The following is a 20,768-nucleotide window of genomic DNA, read 5'->3' as shown; positions in this document are numbered from 1 at the left end:
ACTAAGATGGGTCCTGTAAGCTATTATTGTATAAAGCTGTAAATACAATTAGTATTAAGACTAGTTTTGTAAGGTATTACTGTATGATGCTGTAAATGCAAATAGCACTAAGACTGATCCTGTAAGCTATTACACTATGATGCTGTAAATGCATTTAGTACTAAGACTGGTCCTGTAAGCTTTTACACTATGATGCTGTAAATGCAATTAGTACTAAGACTGGTCCTCTAAGGTATTACTGTATGATGCTGTAAATGCAAATAGTACTAAGAATGGTCATGTATGGTATTACTGTAGGATTCTGTAAATGCAAATAGTAATAAAACTGGCACTGCACTATAGTAGCCCATGAGTAACAACATGCAGTTTGTCAGAGTGCCCTAAAAAGGGAAATTATTTCCAATTTCCACCTGTCCTTTATCACTGCAGCCTCCAATCCCTACCTAACTTCCCTGAAGAAGGCAATTATTAGTTTTCACTAAGTCCTGCCTTTCTGACTGACCTAATTTGAATCAGCACCCTCTCCTAGCCTGTCTCCTCTCTGTAATGATGCTAGGACATGTGACCCTCCCTTATATAGCTGAGTCCCATGTTCCACTTAGCCAATAACAACCATGCTCAAACTGGGGTATGGCTTTGGTTTCTGAGGGAGTGCAAGCTGGTTGAATGAATGCTCTGTAGTCAATCAACCAGCTTGCCACAATTTCTAAAACACAAACCCAAAGCCCGAATGGAGGACTGATGTTCAGCTTTGTGTGACAAAACTGCCATCTTCAGTATGGACCATAACTTTTGGGCCACACAACACTAATCGTAACCCAAATATCACGCAAAATATTGCACTTGTGGATTGTGCGTATGTTGATCATATGCCTCTTATTGTATCAAAATATATTCCATTCTGTTTGACAGTTCCAATAATTAGCTTTGCCAATGAAAAACCCCTAACTCTTTCTTCAATAAACAACTTCCAGTTTCAGTTTAGTTCATGTTCAGAATGAGAAATCACTTTGAAACTGAGAAAGGATTGAGGTTACCATGGAAACTAGAAAATCTCTTGCTAAGTGGTTTGTCAGAAAAGCCTATTATATTTTGATAAGAACAGTTCAGAACATCACTGTATTATGAATATATTTACGAAAGCTAGTTAAGAATATGAAATATTTACATTAAAATCCAGTGAAGAATATAAAGGCTGTGTTGGATTTGCATGGGGGGGGGGGCAAAGTTTTTTTTATTTTTTGAGGTCCCAAGGTGCTGCTTATACATCTACTCCTAGATGTACAGATACATACTGTGAGGAGAAGTTACAGATTCTCATCTACTCTTCATTTTAAATATTCACTTACTACATCCTGAATTTCACCCATATATTTATTTCTATAAGTGTTTATTTAATGTATATGGTATTATTTTATAAAGTGGAATTTTTATATTTTATGTTCTTTCTCATTATAAATCAACCAATTTCTGCTTCTGTTTGTAGCTTATTGACCTTTGGAAACTGTGGGCATCAGAATGTTCCAATGACCTTTTCATGAGACACCATGTAATATCCCAACTCTCTACAAGCAATTCAACACATGTTGTCCATGCAAATTTTTACTCCTATATATATTAAGAAAAATGGGTTAGAGGATTTGATTTTTATTATCATATTTTTCGGACTATAAGGCGCATAAAAAATCCTTTGATTTTCTCAGAATTCAAAGATGCACCTTATAGTCCAGTGCGCCTTATATATGAATCGTATTTACAGACAACAGCTGCCTTAAACTGTGCACAGGTCTGCCACCTGCTGGTCATTCATCCTTAAAATCGGGTGCGCCTTATAATCCGCATAATACTATTAGCAAATTTAGACAGACTCAAATGTTTTTGTGGCTATTGGGGAGCTGGAGAGTTAAGTGTCAGCCAAGTGAGTACTTGGTTGAAAGCTATTGAATGTGTTTTTAAGCACCTATAGGGGAGACCTAAGTTGTAGAGAACTTGACAAGCAGGTTAGCTTTTCTTGTAGAAGAAAAAGGTATATTGTTCACCGCATCAACGTCCTTGCCCGCTCTCTATTATGTGTCAAATTTGTTCATATTTCTATCTGGAATATATTTTAAACTTTTTGATAGAAGGCTAATATGAGCTGAGGTAAGTACTTTCTTGCTTAAATTAAAAATACCATTTTTTTCAGGGTCTATTTCTCTTTCTGTTTTTTTGGAGCCATCACATTCACCTCCCTCTTTCTTACCTCCTCTTCTAATTTTTCTAGTTTTCTTTTTATAGGGGTTGATTTGTTTTCCTGAGTGACCTTCAATGTTGTTTCCTGTAGTCTCCCTATTTGTCCATTCCCTCTCTGTTGGTGGGGAAAATTCCGTTGATCATTCGGGGGGTTATATTGGAGTGAATTTCTCGATTCACCTCCACTTAAGAGTGGAGCATATCTATTGGAGGTTGTGATGTCCCTATATTCAGAGGTTTCCCTCCTTCTATAGTCTGGTCTCCTCTCTGGATTTCTTCTAGATATAAATTGATTCTCATTCGGTCTCCAAATCGGACGATTATTATTGTGTCTATTTTGTTGTCCATATTCATGGCGTTTATGGTAGGGATTTCTATAGTTCCCCCTGTTATGCGAATCTATGTATGGCCACCTGGGAAGACAAACATATGTTTTACAATAATCCATTCAAAGACCATATAAAACTATATAAGAGGTATATAGATGACGTCATAATTTTATGGCATGGCTCCCAGGAATTACTAAATGACTTCATCAGGTATATTAATTATAGTGATTTTAACTTAACTTTTACTTCCAATTACAGTATGTCAAATATACATTTCATGGATCTAGAGCTTATTAAAGATAAAAACACCATTTATACTAAAACCTTCTTTAAAGATACTGATTGTAATAGTTTTATCCAATACGGCAGTTGCCATTATGCGCCGTGGTTGAACAACATCCCAAAGGGACAACTAAAAAGAATAAAAAGAAATTGCACCAAGAAGGAGGATTACAAAGAGCAGGCTGCAATATTAAAAGAGAGGTTTTTACAAAGAAATTATAAAATAGAGGAGCTAAATAAAGCACAAACTGAATTAGAGCAAGAAACCTCAAGAATGAGTGATAGTGAAAAGAAAAATAAGAATAAACATAATATTATGGGTGAAAATAATAAAAAAAATAGTTGTTCCATTCATCACTGATTATACGAAGGACGCACACATTTTAAAAATTTTTTAAACAGAATTGGCACATTTTAAAACTTGATCCAGTCATAGGACACCTTATAACAGAACCAAAAATTGTTCACAGGAAATTAAGGAATGTGAAAGACTGTATAGTACAGAGTAGTATCAACCATAAAGATGACTACACAGATATAGCACATAAAGGTTTTTTTAGGTGCACACATTGTAAAGTTTGCAACAGCACGGGAGAATCATCCACGGGTGGTATTTATAATTTCACTTCATCTGACAACGCACAAGTTTTTAATATAAAACACTTGTGACTCCATTCGAGTTATTTATATGATTATCTGTCCATGTGGCTTAAAATATACTGGAAGAACCATAAGGAAACTGAAGGTTAGGGTTGGAGAACATTTTAGGAACATCAAAAATGGTAAATTAGATCATTAGATTAGACCATTATGTGAAATTTCATCAAAACAATCCCAAGGGTACTAAGTTCTTTACCCTTGAACAGGTATCCCCACATTGGAGAGGAGATGATCTAGAAAAGAAAATGAGCCAACGAGAATCCTTTTGGATTTATCAATTAAAAACCCTGATCCCGATGGGACTCAATGCAGACTTTGAGATTAAATGTTTCCTCTAGTATCCCCCTGCAACTGAGTATGAGTGTTATAATCACTACTGAACACTAAACACAGAGCACTTTAATTTTCGCAAATTAGTATTAATACATAATCTACCTCGTATTTTATGTTTAATGTTATACATATATATCTATGTTAGAATGGAATAATACTTTGCTATTATATATAAGAAGGAAGTTACTGATAAGATGAAAAATAATTTTTTAGTATTAACACTTTCTTATATAGTTTGATATGCTTTTAATATGTTTTTAATATGTATGTTTCCCCTCCACTTGGATGTTTCATCCAAGTAAATCTCACTGATGTATTCTGGGAGAGTAATTACTATAAAGAACTAACAATGCATGCACGTCGGTAAGCCCCGGAAGAAGCCGTGTAGGCGAAACTCGGAGTCGGGCGAGGAAAACCGAACGTGCATTTTTAAATTACTATAGGCCTTATTTTAACTTTTGTTTGTGAGTATATTGAATAAATGTTTCAACTTAATTACCCAAAAAGTTGTCTGCACTATCGCGTGTTATCTTCTCTTCCTTCTGACGAGTGAACCGGAGTGACCGCGAAATTTGTGGAACACACCACACGGTGGCAGCAGTTCCTGGTCGGAGGATTTTACCCACGCACCGGTAACAAACAACGATCCGGAGTTTTCGTCCAGCAAGACCGGAGGAAAGCTGAGTGAGAGTCTGGAATACGAGCACACCTTTTTCCATCAAGAAAGGTACTGTGTAATCTAACTTCACTCTCGGTGCTTGATGTGCGCTAATAGAGAGCGGGCAAGGACGTTGATGCGGTGAACAATATACCTTTTTCTTCTGTTGAATCTTTAGGTGTTTTGGACTTTCTCACCTGTGTTCCCCTGCGCCGCCCCCCCCCCCCCTTATCGAATGTTTTTTCTTTTACATAATAGGTTAAGGTTTGAGCTTTTGTGAAATTTTTGTTATTTGTAGCTTTTCCTGTAGCTCCTACACTACGATATGCTTTATTATTATACATAATAGACAGGTTACAGCAGCCGCAGGGTCATATATGCAGGATTCCATAAGACTGCAGATGCAGATGATGGGAGTTGTCTTTAAAGGGATATTTTCATCTGGACATTCACTTTTAAATAAATTCATCTGTAATATATCAATAATAACAATCAATTAGATGTTATTAAAAAAATTACCTGTGTGAAGATAATATCCCATAAATGTAGATAAATGAAACACAAATCTGTATAACAAAAGGAGGTCATGGCTGTGGCCTTCAAATAGTCAAAATGCAAAAACGCAGGCAGCACTCCAATGGCCAAAAACTCCAAAAGAGGTGAACTTTATAGAGAATGTGGCAACGTTTCGGTGTCAATCACTTTTATTAAGCCATAAATGTTGTTATATGGTCCCTTAGAAACAAGATAGTTGTCTTTGGAGGGCACTCGTACCCAATTTTTTGATTTCGTAGGACACCTAAACTCATGCAACCTCATGAATATGCGATTCACGGCAGTTTTTGGCGAAAAACAGTTGGATTTTTTAGATGTCAGATTAGAGGAAATAGGAGGAGAGCTAAGGACTACTGCCTTTAGAAAGAGCTCAGCCACTAACTCACTTTTACATTTTCAGAGTTTTCACCCAGCTCATACCAAAAAAAGCTTACCGTATAGCCAGCTGTTACGACTTAAAAGAATAAATAATGAAGAAACGCAATTTAACACTCAGGCAGGGGAGTTAAAAGATCGCTTACTAGCGAGAGGCTATCCTACGGAACTATTTCAAGAAGCATATGATAAGGTGGCTAACTTATCCCAAGACGATCTGTTGGAAAAACCTCAAAGGGGTAGAACTAGACACCATCGTAATAAAAAACACAATAAAAAGAGATTCACATTCTCATTCGAGTTCAGTCCATGCGAAAAGATTATCCGAGAAGCCATTCAAAATAATTGGGGTTTATTAGGGCAGGATCCACAGTTAAAAGAAATTACCAGCATTAAACCTATGGTCGCATTTAGACGCTCCCCGACTATCAGAAACTTTTTGGTAAAAAGTAGATTTCATACTCCCCGCTCTACCTGGTTGGAAAGTGAGACACCTATTGGAAACTACAAGTGCGGCAGTTGCATCGCTTGTGCTTTCAATAGTCAACTTAAACATATACATTTTGGAGGAGAGAGTCTAAACGTGCGTTCCTTCATCTCCTGTAAGACCACACATGTAGTGTATATAATTTTTTGTCCATGCAGACTCTTCTATATTGGCAAAACTATACGCAGATTAGGAGTGCGTTTCAGGGAACACCAGTTGTCTGTTCATTCTGGAAAAGGATGCCCGCGACTAATTGAACATGTTAGAACTGCTCATGATGGCAATCCTAATGTTCTTAAATTTGCTGGCATGGAAAAAGTTAAAGCAGATCCCTTGGGAGGCAATAGAGATCTCGCCTTGATGCAGCGAGAAAGCAAATATATTATAAAGTTTAATGCTGTGGGCCCCTTGGGCATGAATGATAAGAATGACTTAAGCGTCTTCTTATAGATCTCTTTATTCCTGCCAGTATTGGCTATTAAAAAACCTCTACTTAGGTGATAATATCACATTCTTACTAATTATGGTTCGTTCTAGTATCATTCCGCGATTCTACTTATGTATAATGTTCCCTCTGCAATAAGACTGCTGAATTACGCTGTTTTGTTTTTAACTCTGTAATGTTTTTATACTTACCTGCACGTCACTGTTGTTTACTGTTGCCTTGACGCCGCCGGCGGACTGTGGCGCATATATTGTGCGCAGTCGCCGACGGATGACGTCACGGCTTGAGAAAGCGCGTCTTAGCGCGAAACGGCCCGTCGCCTGGCCCGGCTCTTCTCTGTACTGCACCTCGCTCCAATAAAGAAAGTTTGCCACGTTGGTGAGTGCCACCTTGTTTCTCCTTTGAATTAGAATAGTTGTCTTTGGATATGGCCACCATATACCCTAGCAGCAGTGGCCAGATAATTCACACCCAGCTTTCCCTAAGGAAAGATCCTGGAAGGGAGTTGTCAATCACAAACAGCTCTGGGTGTGGTTTTCAAGCACAGAAGTTTGAAACTAATTCAGAGCAATTTGAAATGACCTAATATCCAGCCCCCCACACTTCAGTGCGGTCACACGGTGCATTTTTGGTTGCTTTTTGATTGCGCTTTGAAACGCATTACAATTGCCGAGGAGAGGTGATTTGCCTTATTACATTACTATGAACATTACCGTTTAACCCATGTGTTAACATTGCATTGACAAAATACAAATGTAAATACATTGGTAACAAACGTGTTAACATGTTTACATTCTGTTTTGTAAACATAAATGTTATTACCGTTATGTAATTAGGCAAAGGACTACATTAGTGTAGCAATGTGTTTCAAAATGTAATGCAAATGCAGCTAAAATGCACTGTGTGACCGCGCCCTGAGGGTGGTTTCACATTGGTAATTTTGTACAAAATTGATTTTTCACTGAACCCATTTTGGCTTATGGACACATACAGATTGGTTTCCCCTTCCTGGCTTCAGTGATTTTTCACTAATGCCTTACAGACAGGCTGCATTCACACTGCCGCATGGGGGACGTATATACAGCCGATATACATCCCCCATAGACGGCAATGGGTGCACGGCACGTGCGGCACCATACTGCTCCATACCCCGGGAAAAGATAGGACATTTCCTATCTTTTCCAATATTAAGGCGCCGTGCGTGGAGAGGGGGGTGCGCTCACCTCCTCCTCCTCTCCCCGCGCACTGCCGTGTGCCGTATGCATGTAGCCTTACTCCTTTCAATTGGCTTTTTCACTGTTTTTTAAGATTTTTTTTTTCATTTAAATGAAAAAGTTACGTTCTAAACTGATCACTGATCGGTAAAAAAATGAAGTGGGAAAAAGTGCATTGAAAAGAAAGGTTCAGTAAGGAATGAGTGAAAAATCACTTAAGCCAGGAAGAGCAAACCAAACACATTACAAATAACATGAGGTAAAGTGGACAACCCCCTCCAATTGTATTGAATAATAAAAGTTTTTTAAAGGAGTCAAAATCAATCCACAGAACTCATAATTGTCATGATTCAGTGCAGGCAATGGTGTGCAATAAAGTGCTGTGGTCGGACAAGAAAATAATTGAATGCTTTTACTTTTGGAGCCAACAAAATACTGTGGATAATTAAGCAAACACATACACGGATTTCTGTTGTAACCAGCCTTATTATTCCACATCAATGAATCCGATGGAAATATTCCAATAATCCACAGCAAGTGTGTTCAGAAAAATTGAAAAGAAAAGAAGCAAACATATGCAACACCTATGCCAATGCATAGGCAGGCAGGTAGTTGCAAATAGCGTCCTCCTCAGGTCAGGAGCTGTTAGGGAGATTAATCACCTCTCTAGGAAGGTTCTAGAAACTGAGTATTGTGTAATTGTAGCTGTAGATACTGTAAAATTGGTTTATGTAATTAGCCAATGATCTGTCTGTTATGAAAGCTGGAGTGTTATTGGAGAGGTGCTACCACCTGACCAGGGGGAGTATAAAAACCCCTATCCGGTGGAAGCACATGGTCTTGGTGATTATGCCACCTAGGTGACGTGTCTTCGGACAAATTTTGGGCCTTGGTGCAAGGAGTGGATTACAGGACATGACACCCCATCTTTCCTTAGAAAACAGTTGGTTTAACGGCGTTAGCTACCAATTGTATACTCCGCATTTATGTACCTAGTCCGACACCTACCCCGATGCCTAGGTGTGCATGGACCATCTGGCAGCTTTATGCTGCTGGTCAGCTTTAGCCTACCTTCCCATCCGGTCTATGGCCGAGCTGCAGATACTAATCCCAGGAACTACCAGTGCCTTAGACCTACTGCCTGACACACAGGACGAGTCTGGGGACTCTAGCCCAGTGCTACAGCTTACACAATTTGAACACAGCTCCACCTCAGCTATCCCAGCCTGCATCTTCTGTCAGACTGTGTGCCCCATTCCTGCGGACCAATCACCATGATTACCTCAGTAACTAGAATCCGATGTTAATTTTTTTAGGCCGTTGCTCGCTGTCTGAAGTTCAATAAAAAAACTGTAAGTTGACTTCCACAACGTTGCCTCCGTCTGATCCCTGGATATGGCTGCTTAGCACCACGGGCTCCCCCATCCATTACCCAGGGACTCATCCTACAGACACGCAGGGGTTGCCCCAGGGAGAAACCAGTACACCTCTCCCTCAATATTTCTTGCACACACCACCTGCTGGAGACCTGCCAGGCTGTAGGACAAATAGTAAAGATAAAAATCAGTGTAAAAAAGAGGAATAAGACGTGTGTTAAGCTGTGATTTATCTTTATTTTTTGTGCTTCAATAAAAACAGTTTTCAAACAAACAAAAATCAGTGAACACTTAAGCACAAAAAAGAGTTTTTTTAAATAAAAGGTTTAAGTAATGATGAACTAAACCACAATGTCCTTATATCAGTGCAGGAACAGCAGGGACAAAGCAATACTGACCCCCGGGTTTCAACCATTTAGTCTTGATCACAGGGGCGCACCTACCATGAGGCGAGTTGAGAAACTCGCCTCAGGCGGCAGCGCCTCCTGGTGGATGGTGGGGTTGGCATCAGGCAGGTCACTCACCAGTCACTCAGTACTGTGACCGCCAAGATGGCTCCGTCCCCAGCCACCTGGGACGCCCCTTCTGTCAGCGGCCGCCTCCCGCCACACGTCTCTCCCTGACCCGGCCCGCATCTCCAGTTCGCGGCCCACATCTTCAATCCACCACCCGCCTCCCCCGTCCGCTCCCCCCCTGCCTCTCCCGTCCTCGGCCCGCCCGTCTCACCTGCCCGGGGCCTGCCTCACCCGTCATGGTAGGTATGTACCTATTATATCTAAGATGCATATAAATATACATTTGTGTGTATCTATATGTATGTGTATATATATATATATATATACATGTATTTATATGCATCTCTGTATACATGTATATACTGTGTGTGTGTGTTTGTGTGTATACTGTATGACTGTATATAAGTGTGTGTATACTATATGTGTGTGGTGAGTGTGTGTATATGAATGCTATATGAGTATATATGCTGTATATATGTGTACATGCTGTATGAGTGTGTGTATACTGTATGTAAATATATACATATATATGGCGGCACGCTGTATGTATTATATGGTATATGGCGGCACGCTGTATGTATTATATGGTATAAGGTGGCACCCTGTATGTATTATATGAAGGCACACTGTATGTATTATATGGTATATGGCGGCACGCTGTATGTATAATATGAAGGCACACTGTATGTATTATATGGCTGCACACTGTATGTATAATATGGTATATGGCGGCGTGTTGTATGTATAATATGGTATATGGCGGCACACTGTATGTATTATATGGTATATGGGGGCACGCTGTATGTATTATATGGTATATGGGGGCACGCTGTATGTATAATATGGTATATGGCGGCACGCTGTATGTATTATATGGTATATGGCGGTACACTGTATGTATTATATGGTATATGGCGGAACACTGTATGTATTATATGGTATATGGCGGCACACTGGATCTATTATATATTACATGGAGGACGCTGGATGTATTTTATAATATATGGTGGCATGATGTATTGATTTTATATTATATGGCGGATTGTTGTATGTATTTTGTACTTTGTGGTAGCTCGCTTTGTTTACTATTACCGTATTTATTATTTATTGTTTATTATTATTATATAGTACATGGGAATCTCTATGTATTTTGCATTGTTTCATTTTCGAATTAAACCAATATGATCGGGTCTGGTCTTGACACTCCATGATATATTACATATATGGAGTGGGCGTCATCCTATAGCTCGCCTCAGGCAGCAGAAAGGCTAGGTTCACCCCTGCTTGATCACGGCTAACGGAAGCGTTGGTCATGCGAAGGGTGAGCTTAATCGCAAATCAAGCTGCTGTTGGAGTGTGCTCTCAGCACAACTCGTTAAAGTGAGCATACAGGTAAATTATCTCACCGGCACCAACCGCTAAATAGTACTGTTCTGCATCATTACATCTTTTCTCTCTTATTCTATGATTTTATATAACATAATTTGGGCAACATATTATTAACTTATATGAATATTAATTCAATGGTGGGGATTTATCATTGGGTTTTTTGTCTATGTTTGGCGTTGTTTTGGCGCAGTTGTGTTACAAATGTGTTTTGCGACTTTCCATTGTGCCAAATGAAAATAGGACAGTGAAAAGTCCCTTTAAAATAGACCCAGCTTGCTCCAAATTCATTATTTGTTTAGACTAGTTTTCACAATACTGAACTATAGTCGCAAATTTTCATGTCTTATGGCTCTCTGCTTGTGTTATGGAAAACCCTAATAAAAAAGGATCTGATTTTAAAAAATGGAATTGAACATAGAGAGTCACCAAAAAAGCAAAAACATAATTTTTTTGTGATTTTTGCAGATTATTAAAAAATATAGCAATTTACAATTAAGCAAATAAAAAAAGTTTTGAAAAAAATATGCTTTTTTATTTTAATGAGTAGAAAAGTGTGGACACTTTCCCTGTAATGGCAGATCCTGCTGTTTATCACTATACCGTTAACACTACATTTCTAAAATAGCACTTTTTCTGTGAGTTCCTCCTATAATGACAGTAAATTGAAATGATCATCTCTCGGTCAGTAAACTGCTAGTTATAATACTCAAGGCGAGTTATAATAAATTGTATCTGAAACTGTGATGGGTAGCTACCAATTGTTTGTGTTGTGATTCGGAGCATTTCAAAGGATTTATCGGCTTGAAAAAATATTGTATTGAGCTTGTTTTTTACATGAATTTTTTTCATTAATGAACACATTTAACCCTTTAAGGACCCAGCTCTTTATACCTTAAGGACCCAGCCCGATTTTTCTAATCTGCCATGTATCATTTTGTTAGATTAGAACTTAGAAGGCTTTAACTTACCAAGGTCATTTTCAGACAGACAGTGGTAGACTTTGTTTGAAATGTTCTTGAAATTTCGTGAAATTTTGAAAAATGTGCAATTTTCTGATTTCTAAATATTATTCTCCAAAACTATTAGCTGATGTATGGCAGTGTATTACAGACCCTCAAAGGTTCCTACAAGTGTGGCACCCCCAGATGTTTGTGCTGCTCAAACATCCAGCACAAAAGGAAATCCTTCATCTCAACGACCACCGGTGAGCCCTTCGAAATCAATTCCTTTCTCAATTGCCACTCATCCTTTATCATTTACCTCCTGGAATGCCCTTGCAACCTGCAGTACATCGGCAGAACGACCCAGGAAATACATGTTAGAATTAATAACCACAGGTCTAACATCACCAATGGCTACCTGAAACATAGCGTCTCAAGCCACTTCGCTCTCAAACATGGTAAGGACTTCAGCGACATCAGAATCACCCCAATTGAGGAAATACCCCCCTCTACCTACAACAGATTCCAAAGACTGCGCCAACGGGAATCCTATTGGATCTACAAACTGGACACTCTCTCACCCGCTGGTTTGAACGACATGGTGGAAACATCTTTCTAAAACCTACCTCCGTCACTCCGCTCTCTGGACCCCACCACCAACACCTCTGGATCACCCCCCAACTATCCGTGTTACATCTTGTAAAATGTAAACCCTAATTGCAAATTTCTAATGTTTATGACAATGGCGCACATACACCACTGCCGTCTTGCATGCTCCCTTCACTGCACCGTGCCACACTCATCATGTGTGTATGTGTTAAGGTTCACACACACGTACATGGCACCATGACCTTGTTCTCTGTCGCCCCTCCTCGTATTTCCATCCATCACCATTATCATCATTTGCTGTTTCACCTTACAAACTATAAACCTTATAGTGCGCCATGTATATCTTCTTTACCATAATCCCTTTTTCATCATATATTTCATCTCCTCCTACTGTTCCACTTGGGTGCACGCCTCGTGTATATGCTCATACACACATTCACATACACCTGCAACTAATCATTCAAGTATCCTCTTTTTGTTGTAAATCATTATTTTTTGTTGTAAATCATTATTTATTGTGTATATATTTTCAAGAGCAGTAATTTAAGACCATCGATTCTCATGTTTCTCATTCTCATGTAACAACACCCCATTTATTCTCATGTAACAACACCCCATTTTTGACACACAGCCACATTTCCTTCTTTATGCCCATGATTACTCATCCTCATAGCATACATTCACAAGCCTATTCCGTTTAACCCTTTTATTCACACTCCAATCATACACCCACAACAAATGTCTCCCTTACAAACCTCCCTACCGCCCCAACTCACACTCCTATCCATCGCATCCTCGCTCCGAGACCCGCGCATGCGCACACCATTTCGGCTGCCAATCAAATAAAAACCGCGTGTCTCCTCGGCGCGCGCCCTGCTCATCCCGCGCCAGGGACAGCACGCAGCCCCCTTCCTGCTGCACTGAAAACGCCGCGGTAAGTACCTCCCATCCTACTACACCCGGACCCCATCCCTTTAGTCTGACTATCGGCATCAATTGTACCCGTTCCTCCCGTTCCTGACTATCGGCATCAATTGTACCCATTCCTCCCCCATCAGGTTTGGACACTTAGGCAGCTCAAATCCTGCCACAAATACCAGCGGGACCCTCCTGCAGGTATTCTCATCCATTCAACCAACTAATTTATATATAATTTATAAATATATTTCTGATGTATCTTATTTATTTTATCTATTGATTTATATTTAATCATTAATTATTAATTATTGATTAATTATATAATTATTTATTTATTAATTTAATGCATTTTATTTACATTTACATAGTCATTTACATATTAACTCACCAGCCTATCTATACACCCATCCAACCTACTCTATCCACTCTATCATCTACCAGTACCATTCATTTATTCATTTATGTAAGTATCATTACCCGCTCTGTATATATATATCTATATATATATATCTCTATATATATGTCCATACTATACCCCTACAGATGTCTATTTATTTATTTATTTATTCCTACATATGATTATTTATTTATTTAATTGTTATCTATTTATTTATTTATTTATACATACAAGTCTATATATGTCTATACATGTATACAAGTTTATTCAGATGCCGGCACACTGTGTGTATATGAATCATCGTTTTAACCATTTTAACCATTGTTACTACCATCGCCCTTATGATTTTATTAACATCCTGTATCCTAACACGTCATGTTCTGTTTTTTCTGTTTTTGTCTTGTATTATGTAAATGTACAGTTTTTGACCTGATGAAGACGCCGCTACGGTGTTGAAACGCGTAGTCCTATTTTCCAATAAAAATAATAATATCACTCTGGATGTAGCGCGTCTCACTACCCGACCCCATCTTTTCTCCCTTTCCTAGTGTATTACAGAGTCAGACTGTGCCTGTTATTGTCAGTTATACTTACAACATATACCTGCTCAGTCTTACATACATATTCAATCTAAGAACAAACTAAAGAACTTATCTAGTATGTCTATTGATGTGAAGGGTTTCTTCCCAAAAAGTGAGTGAGGAAGTAGATGTGCTTTTCGCGTAATCAGAAATTCATCTTTGATGGAACCTTAAAGGAAACCTACCACCACAAATCTACCTATAAAGGTAGATCGGGTGGTAGGTGAATCAATGGGACGTGAGGATAGCCCTTTTAAGAGCTAATCCTCACGTCCCCGCACTTTTTTGTAAACTTTTATTACCCTAATATGTTAATTTTGTTATGCGGCTACTTGGGCGTGGAGTAGCCGCATCTGAGATTACACGAGGCGGCTACTCCACGCCCCGGTAGCCACTTTACCCCTCCTACTCACCATGTTCGGTGCGCAGCTGCTCATAGCTGCGCGCCCTCGTCCGCCGATCCTGCCGTCTGTGCAGCCCCGGCTTCGGAGCAGTGACCGCGCAGGCGCGGCCCGCTGTTCTGCGCATGCGCAGACGGCAGGATCGGCGGACGAGGGCGCGCAGCTACGAGCAGCTGCGCGCCGAACATGGTGAGTAGGAGGGGTAAAGTGGCTACCGGGGCGTGGAGTAGCCGCCTCATGTAATCTCAGATGCGGCTACTCCACGCCCCAGTAGCCGCATAACAAAATTAACATATTAGGGTAATAAAAGTTTACAAAAAAGTGCGGGGACGTGAGGATTAGCCCTTAAAAGGGCTATCCTCACGTCCCATTGATTCACCTACCACCCGATCTACCTTTATAGGTAGATTTGTGGTGGTAGGTGCCCTTTAAATCAATCTTATAAAATATCTGTGGAAATACTGGTTTCTTTAACAGGTCATATTGTTTTTTCTCACCTGTTTATAATTTCCTGCTAAATGTATTTGAAAAAGGAAAGGGAAAGCAATATAGAAAGTAACATTCTGGGGCACATTTACTTACCAGACCAGAATGCACATCTGCCGCAATTCACAAAGATGGTGCGCCAAATTTTGCGATCTTGTTGAATCGCGGCATACTTCATCCTTGTCGGACAACGCACCTCAGGGATCGCAGAGGGACTGAGTAAGTAAATGTGCCCCAATGTGCCTGAATTACTAAGTGGTTTCAAGTTTTAAGTAATTCTAATACTGCCATCACACTGGAATCCAACTCTACCCAAGTAGACTGCCAGTTTCCTTAACTGGTGGTCTTTCTACCAAAATTAGATTGTACTGTAGCTATTTCCTATATATGCCCCCGGTTAAGTTTAGCTTTCATGTTATATTTTTCCTTTCAACCTTATCACCATATGGTACTGTAACTAGACATTTTGCATGCATGGTTTATTCTTTTTTAGAAGTGGATTTTCCTTTGGATTTTTTCCAATATGAACAATTTTTGGAATTGCATTTAAAGTTCACTTTTACACAGCAGTAAGCACCATAAAAGAAAAAAAAGGAAACATGATCAAGATATAAGAGGTTCAGAAATCATTTGTACTGAAATTGGTCACTTCAAAACAGAGAGACTAAATTTATTTCTCTGTCTCTCTGTTCTCTTGTAGGGGATAATGACAAGTGGGAATACAGAGCAGCTAGAATCTTTATTTTTCACCTCTAAAATATATATTGCTTCATACAAATAAAAGTTGTGGAAATTGGGTTCTATAACTTGTGATGGCTGCGGATGAACAAACACGTTGTTATTTGAACACTGCTATAGATGAACATGTGGAGGGTTTTTATGAAGCTCTAATTTTGTTACTACATGCCAACTAAACCATTGAAATTCCCCAACATAACTACTGGCTGTATGTAGACATATATAGAATAGAAATATTGTCGTAGAACATTCCAAAGCCTTGTGATATTGGAAAATTGATCATCTTGTTTGAGTAGAATCTGTAGTCAAAGTTAGAGATGAGCGAGTATACGAGCTTGATGCTCGTTCGAGTATTAGCATACTCGAAACGGCTCGTTGCTCGGACGAGTATTTTCCCTGCTCGAGATCGAGCATTTACTTAAGAAAACACAGTGAAGAACAGTGAAGAATACAATGAAAACAGTGAACACAGGATCATTGAAAAACACAAGTGAAAAACACAGTGAAGAACACAGTGAAGAACACATTGCAGATGTTTCGGTACATCTGCTAACTTATCCGAAGACACGCGTGCCAAATGGTGTTCTTCACAATAGTATGTGAAGAACAATATGTGTGAAGAACACATCGCGATCCAGCGGCGCGTTCTCTGCGGTGGATTCGGGTCCGACCGGGATTCATTAAGGCAGTTCCTCCGACGCTGAAGAGCATCGGAACGCACTCAAGTTCACCGGCCTATTCCTAGTGAAGGTAAGTACAAGCTCCGCAACACACTTTTTTTAAAAATGCGGCGGTTTTTCCGAATCCGTTGGGTTTTCGTTTGGCCACGCGCCCGATTTCCGTCATGTGCATGCCAGCGCCGATGCGCCACAATTCGATCGCCTGCTCCAAAATCCTGGGGCAATTCAGGGGAAATCAGCGCAAATCAGAAATATTCGGGTAACACGTCGGGAAAACGCGAATTGGGCCCTTAGTAAATGACCCCCATATTGTTCTTCACATTGTCACAGTCTCAGGGGGAATAGTCAGTGGACTCCCTAGACCACCATGGGAGATAACAATACTAGCCGCAACCCGGGAGCAGAGTCTAAGTGAACTCCTGGTCTTCGCCAGAGCCCGCCTCAAAGCTGGATGGTCTTGCTGTGGCAGGGAGTCACCCGGTCGCTCCGCGGGTGCGAGCAGCCCCGCGGCAGCAACCATGGTGGGGACCACGGGAAGGCAGGACCACAGATGGCAGGCAGGACCACGGATGGCTGGCAGGACCACGGATGGCTGGCAGGACCCTGGATGGCTGGCAGGACCTCGGATGGCTGGCAGGACCTCGGATGGCTACTGGCTTAACAGACCACCACAGGATACCAGGACCGCCACAGGATAACAGTACCGCCACAGGACACGGGAACAGCACGGAACATGGGAATCACAGAATCCACGGAGGCGTCTGGAAACGCTCGGGAACCCGGAGTGCTTTCTCTTCAGTAATAAGACATGAAGATCCGGCAGGGAATGCTGGGAGTCGCCAGGCTAAATAGCAGAGCCTTGATGCCAGCACCAATAAGGAGGACGCTGGCCCTTTAAGTTCCTGGAGAGTCTTGCGCGCACGCCCTAGCAGCGGGAGCGCGCGACCGGGAAGGAAGGAGGCACGAGGACCACACGCCGGGACCCGAGAGGAGCCATGAGCCTGGAGAGGTGAGCAAAGGCGAGGGGGAGCAGGGTGGGACAGCGGAGCACGGGTGCACCCGCGATCCGCAACATGGATCGCGGGGACACCCGTGACAAGAACCGGACCGGGGGCTGCGTGGCACAGCAGGACACGGGTGTCCCCGCGATCCGAGACATGGATTGCGGGGTCACCCGTGACACACATACTATTGTGAAGAACATCGTTCTGCATGCGTGTCTTCGGATAAGTTAGCAGATGTATTGAAACATCTGCAATGTGTTCTTCAGTGTTCTTTCAATGTGTTCTTTCAGTGAAAACATCTGCAAACATCTGCAATGTGTTCTTCTTTGTTCTTCTTTCAATGTGTACTTTCAGTGAAAAATGCTCGAGTCTTCCATTGACTTCAATGGGGTACGTTATTCTAGAGCACTCGAGCATAGGGAAAAGTTTGTCTCGAATAACAAGCACTCGAGCATTTTAGTGCTCGCTCATCTCTAGTCAAAGTCATATAAGAATATCAAACAAGGTTATCACCAGCTTGTCTGGTCCTCTTATCCTGTCCTTCTTTGAGAAGGTAAAACTCTATATTAGGACACAGTGCCCCCCCCCCCCCATTTTAATGATCATGAGTTGTTCTTATTCCTTCTTACTCAAAGGACTTCCTTATAATCAAGACCAGAAAGTTTTTTTAACTCTACCAGCCATCCATTGCTCTTGGCTGCTGCTTAATATTGTTTAGAGCCTATAGGGTAAACCTGATGGTGATTGTGTCTGACAATTTTCTGACAATGTTTTCCAGTTATGTGATATCCTTTGGTCCTTTAAGATGGAGGTCAGTGAAAAGCTGTTGTAGCAGAAGTAAGATAGCAGATCAAATAAAGTGTCTTACAAATATATGGCTTAGATGACTCAACAAAGAATGGTTTTTGTGTTTTGATTAGTGGAGGGTCTGTTAAAGCACCGGTATAGGGTTAGATGGCCCCCTGCTGTTATATATCCCTGTCCATATGCTTTATTACGTTATATTAACATCTTTAGATAATGATGTGTTGAAATACTGCTGTATAATATAAAGCAGATCTCTAGTTGTAGAGGACTATGTGTGGCTGACACATGTTGCACAGTTGTGTTTTCCTTTAAATAAGCTCCAACTAGGTTCAAGGGCACCTGTCAACCGGAATGGACCTAATAAACTGCCATCAGTTTGTTGTCTTAAATTGTTTCCGTCATTTTAGATGATTTTTTATATTGTGTGTGGGGATAGTGTTGTGCACATTTTTCTAATATAAATTCATTAAGAAATTCTTCTAAGTTAGTAAAGAGTCTTCCCCTTACAATGTTACTTACTATGGGAAATCTGTCTGCAGTAATAAAGATGGGTCTCTTCTCTCTTCTACTGTTGTTTTTACAGTTGTGAGTGAGCGTGTGACTATGTTTAGTGTTGATGCAGCCAAGGCATTCTAAGTGCTTACACCCCCTATTGGAGGATTAAAGCTATTGCCTCGGGTCATAACCTAGGACAGTGATGGCGAACCTTTTAGAGATAGAGTGCCCAGACTACAACCAAAGCCCACTAATTTCTCACAAAGTGCCAATATAAGTAGTTATTTAATTGTTAAGCTGTTCTCCCACAACTTTCAATCATACCTGCCTCCTGAGGACACCAATACTATTGAAAGCAGGGCAAATCCGGGCTATCACTGTAGCTTCTCTTCAGGGTTCTGCTGTACAGGAAGAGTCGTGGGGACAGAAGGAGGACCTTCAAAGATAATCCGGGCCTCTCCCCTTTTCCTTCAGTACCAAGCTGCCAAGAGATTCTAGGTGCCGGGGATCCACAGTGATGTCTCCTATAATCCAGGACACATCTCATACATGCTTGGCCACTGAAGTGCCACTGCCAATTAAAGAGTTAAAATAGCACTGAGATTAGTAAACCTTGACTTGTGTGGAACTGCAGTTAGATTCTTTGATTTCTGTCTGGTGAACTCTGTGCTGAGCTTGAGTGATAACAGAGAGCACTCTGAGTGCCACCTTTGGCACCTGTGCCATAGGTTCGCCACCACTGACCTAGAAGGTATCTCTCCAATGATCCACTTCTAGCATTAGATTCAGAAACTGTTCAAAAAAAGCTTCATCACATGTAAATACATTTTCTCACAACATGTGTGTGCAATGTGACATTGTTAGTCATCGCTATTAATGTTAAAAGACAAAACACATGTTGCTACTTTAAAAAGCACATATGCATTTGGTGATGCGTTTTTTTCCCACTGCATTTGAACACAATTCCAGCACAGTGGGGACGAGTTTCTCCTGATTGCACCTGAGCCTACACTGAAAAGCTTTCAATCAGGAAAGTGTGCCTTGTGTTTTGCATTGTTCACATGAAATCAGGAGAAACTCCTCCCCACTGTGCTGGAATTGTGTTCCTAAATGTATTTCAAGTACAGCATGTGAATGTTACCACTGGGAACCTAAATGTGTCCATTAACCCAAAGCTAAGTGAACCATGCCAAAATAATCCTAAACTTCTAACCCACTGATCATCCATAATTAAAGGGGTTGTCTGAGCTGGGGGGGAGGGGGGCATAAAAACAAGAAAGCAGTTGTATTTACACCCCTCTCACCCTCTGCTCCAGTGACATGCCTCCCATCACTCCGGGGTTTGTGGCATCACAACCAGTGCAGTAACCACTGTAGGTCCTGGCTGTGGTCTCTGTAACACTGCACAGGGAATGTGCTGTAGGCGTGACATCATTGCTGCATCACTGTAAACATACAGTCCGGGGATGATAAGAGGCACAGGGCTGGACCAGAGCACCAGAGGAGGTAAGTACAACTGCTTTCTTGTTTTTACAGCCTCCACACTCCACTGGTAAAAAATAAACAAGCCTGGACAACCCTTTTAACCCCTTAAGGACGCAGGGTTTTTTCCCCTCATTTCTCGCTCTCCACCTTCAAAAATACATAACTTTTTCATTTTTACGTGTACAGACCTGTGTGAGGGCTTATTTTGTGCGTAACAAATTTTACTTTCCTGTAATGTTATTTAATTTAACATGCCGTGTACTGCAAAGCTGAAAAATGATTCCAAATGTGGAAAAATTGAAAAAAACCCACGTTCTTGTGGGCTCAGTTTTTACGACTTTGACTGTGCGCTCCAAATAACACCTCAGCTTTATTC

The sequence above is a fragment of the Engystomops pustulosus genome, chromosome 1 (genome assembly GCF_040894005.1).
Source record: "Engystomops pustulosus chromosome 1, aEngPut4.maternal, whole genome shotgun sequence".
In the NCBI taxonomy this organism is placed as follows: Eukaryota; Metazoa; Chordata; class Amphibia; order Anura; family Leptodactylidae; genus Engystomops; species Engystomops pustulosus.
Note: the sequence above shows the minus strand (reverse complement) of the source record.